The 20,127-nt window shown below is 36.3% G+C and overlaps 1 pseudogene; it reads right to left on the bottom strand.

Moving 5' to 3' along the window:
• Positions 1-17,654: 17,654 nt before the first annotated feature.
• On the bottom strand, positions 17,655-17,806 carry LOC129397717 (U2 spliceosomal RNA; annotated as a pseudogene).
• Positions 17,807-20,127: the final 2,321 nt, after the last annotated feature.

Here is a 20,127-nt window from a genome sequence, read left to right as displayed (position 1 = left end):
ATAAATTATACTGTTGACTCAAACAACACAGATTTGAACTGTACAGGTTCATTTATACATGAATTTTTAAAAGTAAATAAATATATCAGAACATGTTTTGAAGATTTGCAACAATTTGAAAAAAATAGCAGATGAGCCTAATAGCCTAGAAATATTTAAAAAATAAGAAAAAGGTATGTCATGAATGCATAAAATATATGTAAATACTAGTCTATTTTATCATTTACTACCACAAACTATGCACAAATCCATTATAAGAAATTAAAAATTATCAAAATGTATGGACACAAACACAGACTCTGCATGGTGCCATTGGAAGTTAAGGGAAATGGAAACAATTGTAAAGATGCAATATATTAAATCATAACTGCATAAAATTAACTGTAGTACATACTATACTACTGCAATAATTTTGTAGTCACCTCCTGTGGCTTTTACGGTGAGCCCAAGTGTTGCAAGTATTCCCTTAAAGCACTGTGTGATGCTAACCTTCCCTGCATGAGAGGTTTGTCTCTCCAGTAAATTACTTATCACTGTAAAAAGTGATCTCTCACAGTTCTCGTGTATTTTTCATCATGTTTAGTGAAATACTGTAAACCTTAAATAACACCATGGAACCCATATGAAGTGCCACTAGTAATGCTGGAAGGGCTCCCAAGAAGCAGAGGAAAGTCATGACATTATAAGAAAAAGTTAAATTGCTAGATATATATCCTAGATTGAGATCTGTAGGGCTGTTGTCCGCCACTTTAAGATTAATGAATCCAGCATAAGGACTATTGTAAAAAAAAGAAAAGGAAATTCATGAAGCCATCCTGCAGCTATGCCAGTAGGCATGAAAACTTGCACTTTTTGTGAAATACAAGATATGTGTGAATTGACTGTTCATGTTATCAGTAAAACTTCCAGTCAACAGCAGGCTATTAAGTTTGGGATGAGTCAAAATTTATGTGCAAATGTTTGACTGTTTCCAAGGGAAGAGTTGGTGTCCCAACTCCCATGTTCTTCATGGGTGAACTGTAGTTATACTGTCTGAAATGTGCTTCTAGAATGTTGATAATATTTTGTTTCTTGAACTGCATGTGTATAGCTTGTGACATTCTCTGAGCTATAAACTTAAGATTTTTGCAGTTCTTTGGATCTATTTTGTACTTCAATTAAAAAGTTAAACAATAGTGACTGTTCGTTAATACAGAAATTGCTGTAGTATGGACTCATGAGAAAACCACAAAACTTTAATTCATCTACCCTGTGAAATATTACTGAACTGTCCTATATCTAAAGATCTGCAACTCTGAAAGGAAAACTGGAATTATTTTGAATATTGCATGAAAGAATCCACATTAAGTATCTAGCATGGCGCCTGGCATAGCAGATTTTCAATACGTTGTAATTCTCCTTAATAAATATGTTGTAATTTTAATTCTGTTTCAAAGAAGCATTAAATAATAAAAGGAGTGTAGTCATTGTGGTTTAATTTTCAGGTCTAGCAAATATTAGTTTTCTTTAATTTTTGGAGTTTAGAGTAATCTATAATAGTAAATGTTTACCTGAAATATCCTTCTGTACTTAATATTCCTCAATTCATGGCCTTCTTATTAGATTGATAACTGATGACTGATTCACTGACTTATTCATTTATTTATTCATTACTTATACAGTATTTACTGAGTGCATTAATCAGTGTTCTCCAAAGATACAGAACAAATACAATATGTGTATGTGTGTGTGTTGGCGGCGGGGTAAGAAGAGAGAGAGAGGGAGAGACTGTAAGGCTTTAGTTCATAAGGCTGTGGGAGCTAGCAAGTCTGAAATCTTTATGGCAGGTTGGCAGGCTGGAGACCCTGGAAAGAATTCTTGGTGCACTTCAAGTCTAACGGCAGTTTGGAGGCAGAATTCCTTCATCCTCAGAGGACCTCAGTCTTTTTCTCTCAAAGCCTTCAACTGATTGAATGAGGTTCACTCACTCTTATTATGGAGGGTAATCTTCTTTACTCAAAGTCTACTGATTTAAATGTTAATCACATTTTAAAAATATCTTCACGGCAACATCTGCTATTTGACCAAACATCTGGGCACCATAGCCTAGCAATGTTGACACATAACATTAACCATCACACTGAGTTTTAAATATAAGAAGCATGGCTGGGAACTAAAAATCTGTTGAGCACATAACCCAGTGGTGGAAACTGAAAGGGAAGGAAAGGGGAAAAGAGGGACAGACACAAGGTCAACTAACTAGATTACAATAAGAAAAGCAAAATAACAGATCCTTGCCAAACGTCAAGGGAGCTGAGAGTAGGAAGTGAATAATTTTGCCTGAATAAAATAAGAGGTGCATTGATGCTCAAGATGCTTTCCTCTCATCCAGAAATTTGGCCCAGAGGAGCAATAGCTCTAGACAGAGAGAAATTTAAAGAGATGTGTGAAGCTCCACCTTGGGGCTCATGTGGAACTTGTTCTAGGCTTGGTTCCAAAATTTTTGCAAACTTAAACTGGGATTCAATTTTACAGTGAAATTGAATATGCATTGGGATCTTTCTTAGTTTGAGGCGTAGTCTTTAAAAATCTCCATCCCCCAGAGAGATCTTATTTTATAAGCATCATACACAACTATTTGTTTGATTAAATATGCAGAGTTTTTGAAAGCCTTTTATAAATTGCTTTACTCTGTGAGCTATCCAGTTTTTCCATCTGAAATGTTCATAGTAGAATCTTCAGCAAATCACAAAGTTTTTGGTTGCAGGATTTTGGCAGCCAAATTCACTCTGAGCACAAGGGGCTGTCTTTCTTCAGCACACTGCATTAGAGAAACAGTTATACACCCTAAGGGTTTTCAGAATTTCTTTGTTCATCAAAGAATTGAATCATATTCCTGAAAGTGGATCTATTTCTTTCAAGACCAAATTTAAATGATCATTAACAAATCAAGCTAGACACTAATTAACTCTCCTAATGAAATTAATGTATTTTATATGTATTAATGTTTATATCACAAGAGACACACTGTCAATCTAGATTTCACAAAGGAATGTTACATACCTTCCAACTATTGAGTATTGGAAAAAATTTCTAGGATCTCTATCTCATCCTAAACTATTCTCCATCTGGCTGGCTGTGGTTTGGCACATTGGCTTCCTAATCTCCAAATCTCTTCAAGACTACGAAGGTCATATGAAATCCTTTGTACTTTCTGCCCCATTGGACCTGGAATGTTATTTGTTTGTTTCTTCCATAACTTGCATCTCCACATTCTTCATATATTAACTTTTGTTTTACCTGCTGAGAGAAACTGTCTTTGACCAGCCCATCCACTGCAGGCCTCTGACCACTCATTTCTCATCTATGGGCCACTGCTGTCATGCTCTTTGTAGCCATTGGGGTTCATATAATAATCTGAAGTTATATTGCTTATTTATTTATCTATTCATATAACACTTTTTTTTTCCACTAGGAAATTTGCTTCACTAAAATAAGGAACTTGCCTGGCCTTTTTTCTTTTTTTTAACAGCTGTATGCTTAACACAAAATATGTACAAATTTATGTTTGTTGATGAAATAGTGGAAACAAAACAATGTGGCCCTGATAGTCAAACAAAATGTTATTTAAAGTGAAGTTCATAAAAAGTGAGGTCAGGAATACAATTATAGCTTCTGTTTTATTTTAAGTGAGCTATCAATTATAAATATCAGTCTCCAAAGTGAATGTGAGATAAATGCCATACCCAAATTTAAAAGAGAAATAGTCCCTATCTTTGAATCCTTTGGCCATATTGATACAAAAAAAGTGTGGGGTGTCCCCCAAAATTGTAGGGAAGGCAAGAAGACTGTGAAGAGATATACACATGTATATCTCTTCCCCTTTTTCCTGTGGATGTGGCTTCCTGTTAGCCAAGCTGCAGTGATTGTTATCTCTCTTCTGGGCCTAGCTACCAAGCAAGTCTACCTGGCTCTGAAGTGGTACTGGGGGTTGTCTGCACAGAGTCCTGTGATGTGAACTGTCTATGGGTCTCTCAGCTGTAGATACCAGCACCTGTTCCAGTGGAGGTGGCATAGCGGTGAAATGGACTCCATAATGGTTCTTAGCTTTGATGGTTTAATGCTCTATTTTTGTGCTGGTTGGCATCCTGCCGGCAGCTGGTGCTTTCCAGGGAGCATCAGATGTGGTAGTATGGGGAGGAACAGATGGTGGGTGGGGCCCTAGAACTCCCACGATTATATACCCTTTGTCTTCAGCTACTCCGGTGGATAGGGAAGGCCCACCAGGTGGGAGCAGGGCTAGGTGAGTCTGAGCTCAGACTCTTTGGGCGGGTCTTGCTGCAGCTGCTGTGGGGGATGGTGGTGAGGTTCCCAGGTCAATGGAGTTGTGTATCCAGGAGGATTATGGCAGCCTCTGCTGAGTCATGCAGGTTGTCAGGGAAGTGGGGGAAAACCAGCAGTCACAGGCCTCACCCAACTCCCACGCAATCCAATGTGCCAGTCTCACTCCCACCGTACTCCCCCTAAGAGCCCTGAGTCTGTTTCCAGGTGGTGGGTGAACCACGCTTGAGAACTTGCCCCAAGCTACCTGCCTCCCAGCTGCAAAAGACCAGGGCTTTGGTTCTTCCTTTGCCTATGGAGTCTGCACACCAGATTCACACTCTCCCTCAAGTTCCGGCCAGGTGGCTTCTCGCCTGGTTCAAATTGTTACAAAGTTCAGCTGGAGATTTCCTTCTCCCTGTGGCGTTTTTCCCTGGGCTCCTCTGGCCACTCTCCTGAAGGATCCCCATGGTGCCAGGCAGGAATGGCCTGCTTGGGGAGCCAGCGAGCTCCCAGGGCCTTTCCTGCTGCTTCTTCTACCCCTGTATTACACTTGGCTCTGTAGATTGACTCAGCTCCAGGTAAGGTCAGAAACTTCTCCCGCAAACAGACCTTCAGTTTCCCCAGTGGGGGTGTGTGTTTGGGAGGGGAGGATCTCCCTTTCCTGCTTCCACAATTGGGGCACTCACAGTATTTGGGGTGTCTCCCAGGTCCTGCAGGAGCAGTCCGCTTCCTTCCAAGGGTCTGTGGGTCCTCTTGGGATTCCTGGCTTGTTCTTGCAGTAGATCTGGAGCTAAAATTTTGATGCGAGCCTCCACACGCTGCTCTGTCCATCTGAGTCGGAGCTGCAGTCTGGTCCTGCCTTTTGGCCATGATCCACACAACTTTTTCTTATCTCGAAAAGTTTTAATTTTGAATGAAGATTAAAGCACTTCGGGAATAGGTGAATTGTATTTGCCACTATGTCTGTTGATTAAGAAGAAGCAGAGATTATGGGATCTGATTCAATTTGTATCCACAGGCAAAAGATTACCCCCAATGTATAAGTTTTAAGGCATCATTTAGATTCAGAAATACATTTGTGTATTTCTCTCATCTCAAGAATCAGGTATTTCAACATACCAGTTATAGGCAATTCTGTTATCCCAAGTATTCCTTTAGAATCTATGGCAGAATTTATCTCCCTTTCAATTAATTCTCCATGCAACAGCTATATATGTGTGTGTTTGTGTATATATATATATGTTTTTTTTTTTTTTTGAGACAGAGTTTTACTTTTGTTGCCCAGGCTGGAGTGCAATGGCACGATCTCGGCTCACCGCAACCTCCGCCTCCTGGGTTCAAGCAATTCTCCTGCCTCAGCCTCCCAAGTAGCTGGGATTACAGGCATGCACCACCAGGCCCAGCTACTTTTGTATTTTTAGTAGAGACCAGGTTTCTCCATGTTGGTCAGGCTGGTCTTGAACTCCCAGCCTCAGGTGATCTGCCCACTTCGGCCTCCCAGAGTGCTGGGATTACAGGCGTGAGCTACTGCGCTCAGTGCCACAGCTAGATTTTTAAAAACTCAAATTAGATTATGAGAATTCCCTGCTTAAAAATTTCTAATTGCCTTTTAGTGCTTTTATAATAAAATTTAATCTCCTTGACCATAGCATATAGGGTCTACATATTTTGGCTCCTTGCCCAATTCATTGACGGTATTTATTCTAACTCACCTCCCCCCACCCCCTACCTCAACCCCTAACTTCTGTTCTTCAATCACATTGCCTTTTTTAAAATTCTTAAAACATGTCGGGCTTATTTCTACCTGAGAATGCTGTTTCTCCAGCCTGAAACGTTCTGGTTCCAGACTTTCTGACTGTGTCCTCAGACACTCAGGTCTTAGCACAAATAATCCCTTCATAATGAGGCCTTTGATGACCTCATAATTTAACCTAGACACTTTATCCCTGACCTCCCTGGAGACTGCTCTACCATTCTTTATTTTATCAACTAGCTTTATTTTCTTCATATGATTTATTATTAAGTGAGATTATTTACTTATTTTTTTCCTGCTTTGGTCTGTGTCTTGCATTAGGCTATAAACTCCATGACAGTAGTGAATAAATTTGTTTTACTTAACAATAAATATCTTAGGACAAAGCATGTGCTCAATCAATTTTATTGAATGAAGAAGTAAAACAAAAGCATTTCTTTAAACATTAAATTATCACATAGTTGAATTTATTTTTTTTAAAAAACAACATTATTGTGATTTTGAGAAATGGACTACGTACATGAGATTTACTAGTTTGTTTGGTTTTGATGCCATGGTAGTTTAAAATGTAGTGTTTTTATTTGGGGCATTGTTCAATTTTTACTGCTTAGACAGTTCTTTTAGTCATACATAGGCTATGCTAGACATCTTGATAAAATATTTAAAAATTAAACATGAATTTTTTACATAATTTCAAATATTTAAGTCTTTTAAAACAAGGTAGACTTACGTTTATCCAAAATGGTTGGCCAGTAAGATACTCCAGTTCACGGAAAATTTTGATTAATTAGAGCTTATCATACACAATGGCTATTAATAAGTAATTTCTGGAATCGGGTAGAAGAAATCAATTTCAAACTGCATGTACGTTAACCTGTTGTTTTGATGGCTCTAAATGCACTCTAGAATCTTGCTGAACATCCTAATGGAATAATGTAGAATCACACATATTGGTGCTACACAGGGGCTTGGCATCCTTCACATTCTTAAAGGATATCTTATTCCTACTTCTTACTTTCCAATATGTAAAATATTACCACAGGTGTTGGAGGAGTGGTGGTGGTGTTGGAAAAGGGAGGAAGGGAACAATGAATCTCATGTTTTCTCCCTGTTGTGAAAATGCTGCATTATCTTAACAAAACATTCTGGGAATAGAGGGAAATGATTCTTCATAGAAAAATTGTATCTCCTCTAGATATCTTGATATAAATTAATTAACTTCAATCTCCCTTTCCCATGTCTGCAAACTTCCAAAGCTGTAGTAGTCTACTGTGTAATGGGAAGAATGACATCCTAATGTGTCTAGCAAGCATCTAAGTGGAAATGCTACGAGAGTTCTGACTTGTGTCATTAGTTAAATGTTAATCTCATCAATTATTGTATGTTTATAAAGGTATTCTTAATATTATTCAAATAATGTCACAGAAAACTTCACAAAATATGGTATGGTGTTCTCTATCATCTTATCATTTTTATAATTTGAGCAAGACTTGGTATCATTTTATCATATGTAAAAATGGAAGAAAGAAAAGCACTAACCTCCAAGGCGATTTTGCATAAAAGTGTTTTATTCCTATAGGATATCACATTTACATTTAATATATCTCTACTGCATTGCATTACAGTTACTTTTTAAAAATTTCAGTTTCCCACTGTACTAAGAGTTAGGTTGTTTGTTGAAGCAAAATGTTTCATTGTTATTATTCTTAAAATATCTACCTCTACCTGAATATTTAAGAATGGGCTTGGCCATGTAGCCTGATATTTGGGAGAAGTGAGAAAGAAGAAAAGAGAGAGAGAGAGAGAGAGAAGGACAGAGAGGTGACAACAGGACCAAAAGTAAAGTCTTAAAAAACTTGATTCATGAGTGGTAAGATATGAGAAGTTTGATGTTTTGAAAATCATTTTTTAAAGTGTATTTTGTTTTCTTTTCTTAGAAAGTGAGTTGAAAGCAATTTCATCTACAATGAGCTATAATGCTCTACAGTAATGTAGGTGTATGTCACCATCAGAAGAAAGGGCAAGACTTAGAAGAAACCTTGGCTAGAAGGAAGATGGAGGAGAGAACCTGTGCTGTTTGCCCCCTCCTAAAATTGTGGGAAGAAGAATTGGGCAGAAAGAAGGAAACATCCATTGAGACATTTTTGTCATAACACTTCTGCTCTGGGCAAAATTTCACTTTGCATTTGAAGATCTGTCAAGAAACCAGCTCTTATAGTCCCTTGGCAGATTCTGGGGCACTTATGAATCAGTCAGACGGAGCACAGATATAATGCCCCTAAACATCTTTTGGATTCCATGTAGTGTGAACCGACTCAGCAAGTCCTCTCTCCTCCAAGAAAGGATGAGGCACTTGCAGAGTCTGAGATGGTAGGTAGCCAAAGGGAGCCATAGAGAGGTGGAGATTAATCTGCTGTTGAGGTCTATAAGGAAAACCAATTTTGCTTGGGGGAGAAAAAAAAAAAAAAAGAAAATCAGAGCCAGAACTTCAGTTGTCTATATGAGTAAGAACTGAGTATTTGGCTAGAGTTGAGGGTACACATGGGAGTGTTGGGAGGTTAGGGAACCACTTGTCCTGATCCAGCTAAGATTCATCCCACTTGTTAGCCAACCTCAGACTTCAATATTTGATGCCAGTGTCACACCCAGGTGACAAGAGGTATTATCATAGAAATCAGAAGAGCCAGAGGGTGGTAAAAAATCTCATTAGTGTAGACTTGGTGTATGTGCTTCCAACGTATGAAGCTACTTAAACTTCTACTTTTAATATATACTACATATGCCATATGGTAAAAGAAGGAAACGAAATCTCTAAGATCAAACATTTGGTAAAGAAAAAAATATAACTGAGTTATCCATAGTAGCTTGATACTATTGTTAGGTCAGACTCAGTTTATAAGATTGAAATCTATCTATCTATTCATCTAATTATTTTTTATACTACTACTACCCAGTGCCTTGATGTGATGGTTAATAGTGTCAACTTGATTGGATTGAAGGATGTGAAGTATTGTTTCTGGGTGTGTCTGTGAGGGTGTTGCCAAAGGAGATTAACATTTGAGTCAGTGGACTGGGAGAGGCACACCCACCCTCAATCTGGGCGGGCACCATCTAATCAGCTGCCAGGATGGCTAGAATAAAGCAGGCAGAAGAAAGTGGAATGAGGAGATGGGCTGAGTCTTCCGACCTTCATCTTTCTTTTGTGCTGGATGCTTCCTGTGTTCGAACATCGGACTCCAAGTTCTTCAGCTTTTGGTTTCTTGGACTTATACCAGTGGTTTGCCAGGGGCTTTCGGGCCTTTGGTCACAGACTGAAGGCTGCACTGTCGGCTTCCCTACTTTTGAGGTTTTGGGACTCGGACTGGCTTCCTTGCTCTCCAACTTGCAGCACCTATTGTGGAACTTCACCTTGTGATTGTGTGAGTCAATATTCCTTAATAAACTCCCCTTCATATATACATCCAACCTATTAGTTCTGTCTCTCTAGAGAATCCTGACTAATACACTTGTTATCAGCAAGAAAAGAAAATGAACAAAGATTGTCTTTGATAATCCAAATGCTTCTTTGACAAAGGTATTATAGTAAATAGATTCATATTAGTGGAGTGTTCCCAAACAACAACAACAAAAGAAATAACTTCATTTGTGTTTTTGAAGATTTCTTCAAATTAACTTTAAAGTTACCGTATAAAGATACTTAGAATTAAAATCCAGTTTCTGGTCTGGAATGTAAGGAGCTTAGAAGTCTCTACTCTGTTTTAACAGGTAAAAAGCTGAATAAACTGAAAAATCAGCAACTCTTCTTAGATCCAGAAGAGAAATGAGATCACAGGGCAAACCACTTCCCCAAAGTTGAAGAGACAGCCAGAAAAATACAGAAATAAAAACCATAACACTCTGATTTTAAAAAATCAAAGGAGAACTAAAGAAATAGAGATAAATTCCATTTTTATGGGTAGAAAGATAATATTAAGAAGTCAAATCTCCCAGTTTGATCTGTAGATTCAATGCAATCCCAATCAAAATCCCAGAAACATATATTGTGGATATCAGCAAACTGATTCTAATGGGTCATTACATGGAGAAGCAAAAGGCCCAGATTAGCCAACACAAAATCAAAGGAAATAACAAAATTGGAGGACTAACGCTACTCAGTTTCAAGACTTAATACAAAGCTACAATAATCAAGATCATTTGATATTGACAAAAGAATAGATAAGTACATTAGTGAACAGAATGGAGAGCTCAGAAATAGACCCACATAAACATAGTCAACTGATCTTTGATGAAGGAGCAAAGGTAATACAATGGAAGAAAACAGGCTTTTCAATAAATGGTGCTGAAACAAGTGGACATCCACATGCATACAATAATCAAGACGGAGACCTTACACCCTTCATAAAGTTAACTCAGAATGCAGCACAGATATAAATGTAATATGTAAAACTATAAAACTCTTTGAAGATAACACAGTAGAAAATCTATATAACCTTGTGTATAGTGATGACTTTTTAGATACAACACCAAAGGCACAATTTATGAAATAAAGAATTGATAAGCTGGAGTTCATCCAAATTGCAAATTTCTGTTTTGCAAAAGATATTGCCAAGAGAATGTAAAGATATGCCGCAGATTGGGAGAAAATATTTGCAGGCATATCTGACAAAATAATGTTATCCAAAATATGCAAATAATTCTTAAAACTTAACAACAAGAAAACAAACAACCAGTTCAAAACCTAGGTCAAAGATCTTGGCAGACACCCCACCAAAGAAAATATACAGATGACAAATAAACATATGAAAGGGTGTTCATAAAATTTGTTGTCAGGTAAATGCAAATTAAAACAAAAATAAGATATCACTATACATCTGTTAGAATGGTCATAATCCAGAACATTGCAACACAAAATGTTGGAGAACATGTAGACCCACAGGAACTCTCATTCATTGCTTGTGGGAATGAAAAAATGGTACAGCCACTTTGGAACAGTTTAGTAGTTTCTTCCAAAACTCAACATACTCTTATCATACTTTCCAGTAATTGTGACCCTTGGTATCTACCCAAAGAAGCTGAAATTTTATAGCCACACAAAAACCTGCAGAGGAACGTTTACAGCAGCTGTACTCATAATTGTCAAAACTTGTAAGCAACCAATATGTCCTTTAGTAGGTGAATAGAAAAATAAATGATGGTACATGTAGTCAGCAGAATATTGTCCAGAACTAAAAGGAAATGAGCTATCAAGCAAGGAGAAGCATGGAGGAAACTTAAATGTATATTATCAAGCAAAAGAAGCAATCTGAAAGGGCTTTATACTATATGATACAAATTACATATGACATTCTAGAAAAGGCCAAACTGTGAAGCCAGTAAAAGGATCCATTGTTGCCAGGGGTTGGGGCTAGTGATAGGAGATAAATAGGCAGAGTCCAGAGGATTTTTAGGGCAGTGTAAATACTGTGTGATACTACTCTGATGAATATATGTCATTGTATATTTATTCAAACACACAGAATGTACAAACCAACAGAGAACATAAACTATGAGCTTTGGGTGATAATAATGTATCAATATATATTCATGAATTATAACATGTATAACTTTTGTGGGAGATGATACTAATGGGGACAGCTATACATCTGTGGGGGCAGGTGGTATATAGGAAATATTTGTACCTTTCAATCAATTTTTCTGTGAACCTAAAATTGCTCTAAACATAAATATAATAAAATAGAATTGGTCTGAAAGTGTATTTTAAGAAGAGACAACTTAAAGAGATCAATTAAAATTGAATATTATCTGACAATTTAGCAACTCTTCATTTCTAATTTGTTTATTTTTTTTGATATTAGTTTACCTTTATAAGATTTATGGTAGAATAGGGAGTTATATTTGCTGTGTACTTTTATGATTATCTATTATAATCACAAGTTGAAATTATTCAGTTTTTTTATTCATCAGTCCACTTGCCTCTATTATCAAGGCACATAGAGTTATTGATTATTAAAAGATGCTTCCAAGAAGTACTCTTCCTGGTTGTTTGAATGTAATTGAGTAAGCTTGTCAATTTATTGGTATATTCAGCAGTTTAAGAGCTTGCAGTTTTGATTTTCTATCCCTTCCTTGCTTGGGCAATTCCTTCTTGTACAACATGCTTCAGTATTCGTGATTCCTTGCTGAGCACCGGAGCAAAATGTTGCAATCCTGTTAATTTGAATATCTCCCTCACCTTACGGCTCAAATCATTCATCTAATATTCTCAATTCAAAGTGCCTTGGAAACTGGTATGGTGGTATGCATATTTGAAATCCACAGATACATGAATTAATGTATTTATCCAACAATGTAGTGTTTTCCTTTATCAAGTTATTTGATAGAGATGCTAATAGAGTAACTTTGAATTTTGTCCCTAAGCACCTGGTATAAGTGCTAATATGTAAATAAGCCAAAGAGTAGTTCCCACATTAGCTGACAGGAGGATTCATCTATGCATAATGATGTGCTGGATGAATCTCATTCTTGCTTTAGTGCAACTAAGCATGCAATAGCCTGTGAGGATGAGGCAAAGAAAAGGTTAATTCTCAGAGGCTCATCTTTCTCTACACTAACTAATTAATAATGGAATTCATTAGAATTATTTAGCTTATGAATATATGAAATTTAAATTTTATATTTCTTTCATGTTATAATTTGAGAATGAAACTATAGGTGACACAGGGAGACCTATTCTACACAAATGTGCATTAAATTTAAATTTAGTCATCTCTACTTATTGACTTTTACTAAATGCAGATCAGTTTTTCAAATGCTCAAGAGGAGAGCAATGGAGAAAAAGAAAGAGAAAGGAAGAGAGACTATAACAAATGCTACCTGTACGTCTGCTACAATGAATTCTTAATAATTGTTATGAAGCCATATTATCAATGTAAATTGAACACAGCCCAGAGATGAACTTGGTATGACTTTCAATTGTGTGAAGGTATTAGATTCACTTATAAAGTAAACATTTATTCAGCACCCACTGTGTTCCAAACCTATAAAAAATGTTGGAAATAAAAGTGAATGTAGCCAGGTGCGGTGGCTCCTGCCTGTAATCCCAGCACTTTCAGAGGCCGAGCTGGGCAGATCACTTGAAGTCAGGAGTTTAAGACCAGCCTGGCCAACATGGTGAAGCCTTGTCTCTACTGAAAATGCAGAAATTACGGGGCGTGGTGGCAGATGCCTGTAATCCCAGCCACTCAGGAGACTGAGGCAGGAGAATCGCTTGAACCCAGGGGGCAGAGGTTGCAGTGAGCCAAGATTGTGCCACTGCACTCCAGCCTGGGCGGCAGAGCCAGACTGTGTCTCAAAAAAAGAAAAAAAAAAAAAGTGAATGAGACAAAGACACCAGTTTCAGTGAACCACAGGAGAAGAGAGGGCAGGGAGGAGACTCATAATAATGCTTGCTAAGTATCAGGTATTGTTCTTAGAGGTCTGTCTGAATCAACTCATTTGGTTCTCACTCTTATAAAACGTATATATCTCTGTGGGAAAGATACTTTACTCCAGTTTCACAGATGAGGAAACTTTGGCACTGAACACTGATATTAACTTATCTAAGTTCATGTAGTTATTCCACTAACCAGGAGAGGTGAAGTCATGTGTCTATACCAAAGAAATCATAAGAACATAGAATAAAGGTCTATTGTGTCTTTTCTTGCTCAAGTCATAGTCTTACATGGCTTGGGAATTCCTCCTTCAAGAGGTCACTCAGAGATCAAGGTTGCTTCCACGTTGTAGCTACAAAACTATAACTAAGACATTGGAAATACCTAGTTTTCAAGGTCATCATGGAGGGTTAGGGAGGGTGAGGGGATTGATCATGGGGATTATGAACAGTCCTGGAAATGACGAACGCTACTTCCTTCATATCCATTTGCTAAATCAGTCATGTGGTTCCAACTTAATATAAAGCAATCTAGGAAATGTGGTTCTTCTATGTGCTTTTAAGACAACATGAACTGGTGAACTGACAAATTTGTGTCACAGTTAATGAGTGGCACAGATAAAATTTGAATCTAGACAGTCGTACAGTGGTTGGTCACCCTCTTAACCATTAAGTGCTTCCTATAAAGAAATATTTATAATGCAATGTGGCAAATGAAGCCAAGCAGATAAATGAACATTGGAGAGCTAAAGGAGAGCACTTTGTAGTCAATAAGTCCTCATCAAAATCACATGTAACATGATAAAGTTTGGTATTTGTCCTTCTGAATAAACAAGGTGATATGTCAACACTGTACTCTGTTCTTATACAGTATTTCTTTGTCAAGAAAAATATATTCTATGGTTCAGTCTTATTGTGTACTTTTATTATACTGTTATGTATTTAACCTAAAAAAGGGATAAACTCTGACTCTGTGTGCTTTTCATTCTTATGTTAAAACTAAAATATAATTTACACATGCAATATAAGCATATATGCAAAACCAATAAAATTCAAATCAACATGAATTTAATATGACAGATAAAATTATTTTGTTGAAACTAAATTGCAATTCCCATTGTGACTCTGATTTTGATTGCTATATTGCAATTCCTTTGATTTTGGCATGACTCATCTGCTGGTTGCCCTTGATGGCTTCAACTTTCCTACCATAGTTTTCTATTTGAATAAGTAGGAAACATTTGTTTATGTAGCACTTTCTCATATCATTTGGCCTTCGCTTGTGTTGGTGCAAGATATAGCATTTACATGTTAAGTTGGACTCTGTCTTACATTAATTTGCCTGTGCCTTCTAAAGTGGAATTACCTGGAGGCAATTCAATTGTAAGTATAAATGCAAACTCTATAAATGGGGATTAAAGTATAAATGGGGATTAAAATTGTCTAAGAGAACTCACACATGTAATGGATATCTTTTTAGTATGGGACCCATGAGTTTCTAAAACTACTGGGAGATAATGCATAAGACCTGCAACACAAACTAACAAGGGGTAGGCTTTTTAAAACTAGGGAAATAGCTTCATTTTTTGTTTTAAAGAAATAATGGGTGTCTCTAGAGAAGAGTAGGAGCAGGGTTCTATTATTTGACCCATGTAGGCTATGTGTAATCTCAGCCAGCCTGGATTCAATTCTTCATTTCCATGCCCTGGCACTTTATTGCAACTGATTTGTAATCTTTGTGCATTTTCCACATAAAATATTTTCTGTAATATTATGTAAAAGTGAAAAATGGCTTTGTTGAGTAGGCGTTGTTAAATTTATAAGTTACAAGCAATACTAAAGCCTGAAGTTTAGATGGACACCTGGAATCATGGAAATCTTAAGTTTAGTAAAAGTCATGGGTCTTTTTTTTTTTTTTGAGATGGAATTTTGCTCTTGTTGCCCAGGCTGGAGTGCCATGGTGCGATCTCGGCTCACAGCAACTCCGCCTCCTAGGTTCAAGCGATTCTCTTGCCTCAGCCTCCCAAGTAGCTGGGATTACAGGCATACGCCACTGCGTTCGGCTAATTTTGTATTTTTAGTAGAGACGAGGTTTCTCCATGTTGGTCAGGCTGGTCTCGAACTCCCGACCTCAGGTGATCCACCCGCCTTGGCCTCCCAAAGTGCTAGGATTTCAGGCATGAGCCACCATGCCCGACCTAAAGTAATGGGTCTTGTATTTGTAGAGATTCACATTTTTTGACAGCAAAGTAATATATTACTCAATGAAACAATAATTCAAACCCAGATAAAAATTAAAAACAAACATTTTTACTTTACTCTTTTCTTTCCCCAGTTTTTCCTACTTTTCTACTTTTTAAAAATACTTCTCCCTCTTCCTTTTCTGTTTCAGTCCTCTCCTCACTCTCTCTTCATTTGGTTTATCATTAAATGAGGATTATGAAATAGATACTATTTGTCAGGTATTATGCTAAACACAGAGGATTCACAGATGCATAAGAGGCAGTCTTGAATTTCAAGGAGATTTCAGTGTAGTAGGAAGTAGAAACACAATAAATTATTTAGGTGATGGGCTGAGGTGGTTAACACCTAGGAAAGGAAGATACAGTTGAATTGAAATGGAGGGGCCAAAAAATTTGGCAAGGGAAGTTTTGAGGTTAGGTGAGGGTTAAGAGGAGCTTCTAAGAGTAATCTTTTACACTGAATCTTTAAGGACACATAGGCTACTCTGGTGGTCATTTAGACCCACGGTAGAATGTATTACAGTACACAATACATATTTAAAAACTTTCTGCACACATGGGGAGGGATTATCTCTGAAATAGATACCTGAATATTTCTGTTGAGCCTATTATTAATGGTATTACACTTTTATGTCCATTAGAAACACCTGAAGTGTTAAATAAGCAGGTTGGTATGTAGACCCTTTCCCCAAAGAAACTAATTAGATCTGTAGCAGGACTGAGCAATCAGTGTTAAATCCTGATTGTTTAAGCAGGTGATCCAGAGTCTATAGATTTATAAACTCCACCACATTTGGCTTGCAAATATAATGATAGGTTTGCAGTTGTGTTTGGCTATAGGGGTTGATTTTTTTTTTAATAAAAAAGAAGAATTCTTGAGAGTACACTGGGTAGAGGTGGCTGAAGCACATTTATGAAGATATAACCAGAAAAGAGAATCTCTGAGAATGTTAGAAGTGAGGTGCTTCCTGAGGTGAAATGGGTAGTAAAAAATTGTGAAAGCTGCAGTAGTGTAAGGGATGCAGAATGTCTAAGTGTAGCAATTTATAATGGTTGACTTGTTTTTGTTTTGTTTTAATAAAAAATCTCTTTTGCTTCACAAAAGCTTTAGTAAATTTGACTGCATAAACATGGTTAGCTGTATGTAACTTATTTTTATTTAAGACATTAAGAAAGACGTTTTATCAGTCATGTGCTAGAGCCAAGCTGTACAGCATGGAAGTATACAATTTCTAAAATTACAGGGATTTTGTGAGGTAGTTGCTAAATATAACCATCATTAAAAATTAACATATAAACTTACATATAAAAATTAACGTGTAAGCTTACAAGCAAATATATTGTATTAATAATAGCTAATATATATTGAAAACATATCATGACCTAATTATTTTACTACAATGTACTATTATCTTTGTTTTTGAAGCTATTGATGCCTACTGTATCTAAGTATATATATACATATGTATATACATTTATATCTGAGTAATCTAAGTACACTCAGACACAATAGATATTAAATAACCTGAAAAGCAAAGATATGTACGCAGTGGTATACTACTGCACATCTCTTCTCAAGTCTTCATACAGAGACCTCTCATTGGTATCTTAGAAACTGTCACGATGGGAGAATTTGCAACATGAAAATTATCAAGCATTGTAGAGAAAGACCCGGTATTTTTCTTGTTTTCTTTTGAAAGCTGGTTCTTAACTCACTGTCTTAGTGTACTACTTTTTTGTCTTTCCTCCCTCCCCACCCTTCCTTTTCCTTTTGTCTTTCTTCTTCCCTCCCTTTCTTCCTCCATCCTTCCATTCTTTGTTTTTTCCACTTTACCCATCTGGTATTCATTTTCCTTTCATAGGGCTGTGGCTTTTGAGAAATACCTACTTGTACTAACAGCCTGTCTACTTTTTATGACATGATTCAGTGGAATATAAAGAATTTAGAGTAAACCAATCTAAACATCTACACATTCTATTCTCAGCCATAGCTGATTCTGAGAAATGCACTTGACTCAAGTCAGGCTAGTCACAGATAAAATTTTACACTTGATCTTAGCCAAAAGGCTGAGAAACTATAGATAAGATTTTAATTGCAATCCCAACATTTTTGTTTGAAAGGCCTGGGAAACAGTCTATTACTTTTCCTTTGGACATTAATCACCGGGATAATAGCCTGTGGATTCCTGGCACTAACATAGTGGCTAGAAGGGAAGATGGCTTGAGGGTGAAGCCAGGACAAAAAAAGAACTAGGCACACAAGATAGTGTGCCCTGGTCATATCATCTGAGCCCTAGATTAAGCTATATCTGGATTATTCACTTCCTTGAATGAACACATTACTTTTCTTCATTAAGTATGTTTGGGGGTCTTTCCCACATTAGTTATATAAAATCTTCCAATTGCAGCAGACTGAACTTTATATCTTGTATAAAATAGCGCAAAACAGAAATCGTTCCTATGGGCTGGTGAGATAATCCATGAACTGGAGAAGCAAGAGTCCAGGCAGAACCTGCGGAGATAGCAGAGACTCACCAAGAAAAAAGAAACTGAGCTCTCAGACTTGGCAACTAGTGATGGTTACATTATTCACTATGTTTAACTTTACTATCTATTAGAATTTGGTCTTTAAATAGTAATTATTTTTTATTCTATTGTTACGCAGTTTTACAATCTGCATTTCTTGGTTTTATGTATTTTACCTGAAGGATTAGTTAAAATAAATATTTCATGAGGTCAAAGACTGTATTTTTGTTTTGTTTTTAACCTCACATCATCCCATCCTTTGAAATATTGTGTGTTTGAGAAATGTTGTTAATTGATTAACTACATTTTATTGCATCTTAGGGAGAGATCTTAGTATCAAAATTCTTTTGTATTTCCATTATTTATTGTAATGGAAATATTATATATTTCCATATATAGGAAAATTATATATATCCTAGAGTGCTTTCGTGAAAAAAATGGATAATAAATTGAGCAAATTAGATCAATATCCTCTATCTGTGATAACTTATAAATAGAAGATTAGGGGAAGTGATAGAAGATGAATTTTCTTGTTAAGGAGTTCATGCATTAAGTAGAACTTAAAATAGTTTGATCCTGGGGTGACCATACATTCTATTTGCCACTTATGCTGGCAAATTATTAATAGCACTCTCTTTAATTCTCAACAGTGTCCCAGTTTGTATGATAAATTACATTGCCCAGCAGTTATTAAAATATTTCTCAAACCTGGATATCATCTGAATTACCAGGAGACAGATTTTTTTAAATATAAAGTATTTCCAACATGTAAAAAGAAAGAAAATAATAGAAACCTGTATGCCCACAATCAAAATCTGATAAATGTTAGCATTTTGCCATTTTTCTTTAACTGTTTTCTTGTAAAAGCAAGACAATATTACAATTAGTATTAATAAATCTACTATCCCAATCTTGTCATCTTCCCTTTCTCCCCAGAGATAATTATTATGGTCAGTAAATTACCCTGCCTATGCATTCATTTATATTTTGATTGTGTGTGTATTAAAGGCTTAGATGTAGTAATTTGCACAGTTTAATACTGTTTATATAAAAGTTACTAAAACAAAAACAGCAATATATATTTTTATGAAAACATTTTAAAAATATGAATTACTGAACATCTCTCCTATGCATTAACTCAGAATGTTTTGGATTTGGAACCAGGAATATATATTGTGTCCCAGATGATTTTGATATGTAGATAGCTTTGGGAAATTTGATTCTTGTCAGATCCCAAACTAATTTACAATGTTTAATTAGATTTATAATATCTAGCTCGATGGGCTAGAGATTCAATATTGAATATAGGCAATAAACATCCGAGGATGAAATCTGATAAGCTAAACAGATCAACTTTTCAGTGATCTTTAAAATACAGCCTGTTGTGTTTTCCTCTTATCATATTAGTATATTAGTTTCACATGGGTTTTCAAGGGTGAGAACTATGGAATTTCCACCTATTATTTCAATTCCCAAATTGAAGTAGGCCAATTAAGCTGTGAAGCAAGACAATTAAACTGTGTGGTCATGGGCATACAGCAATATACTAAAAATTACATTTAGGAAATACTTATGTGAATAAAAGATAATGCTAATGCATTATTGAGTTTTAGGAAAGGCCAAAAACATTTTAGAAAACATTAATGGGTTCAGAGAATGGATGCTGAGAATATGCTCTTAATGTATTGAATTAAGAAAGAATAATACAGAAGGCAAAAATGAACTTTCAGAATAGAAACTATTAAAGAAGAATAAAGGTATAGGCCTAAGTAAATTGCTAATTCCTTGTATGCACTGAAAAGTATCTAATTTCAAGCACTTTACTAAATTTATTGAAATTCTTAGAGTATTATATATTTGACTTCCTTAATCAT

The sequence above is a fragment of the Pan paniscus genome, chromosome 3, assembly GCF_029289425.2.
Source record: "Pan paniscus chromosome 3, NHGRI_mPanPan1-v2.0_pri, whole genome shotgun sequence".
In the NCBI taxonomy this organism is placed as follows: Eukaryota; Metazoa; Chordata; class Mammalia; order Primates; family Hominidae; genus Pan; species Pan paniscus.
Note: the sequence above shows the minus strand (reverse complement) of the source record. Positions and strands in the feature narration are given on the sequence as shown.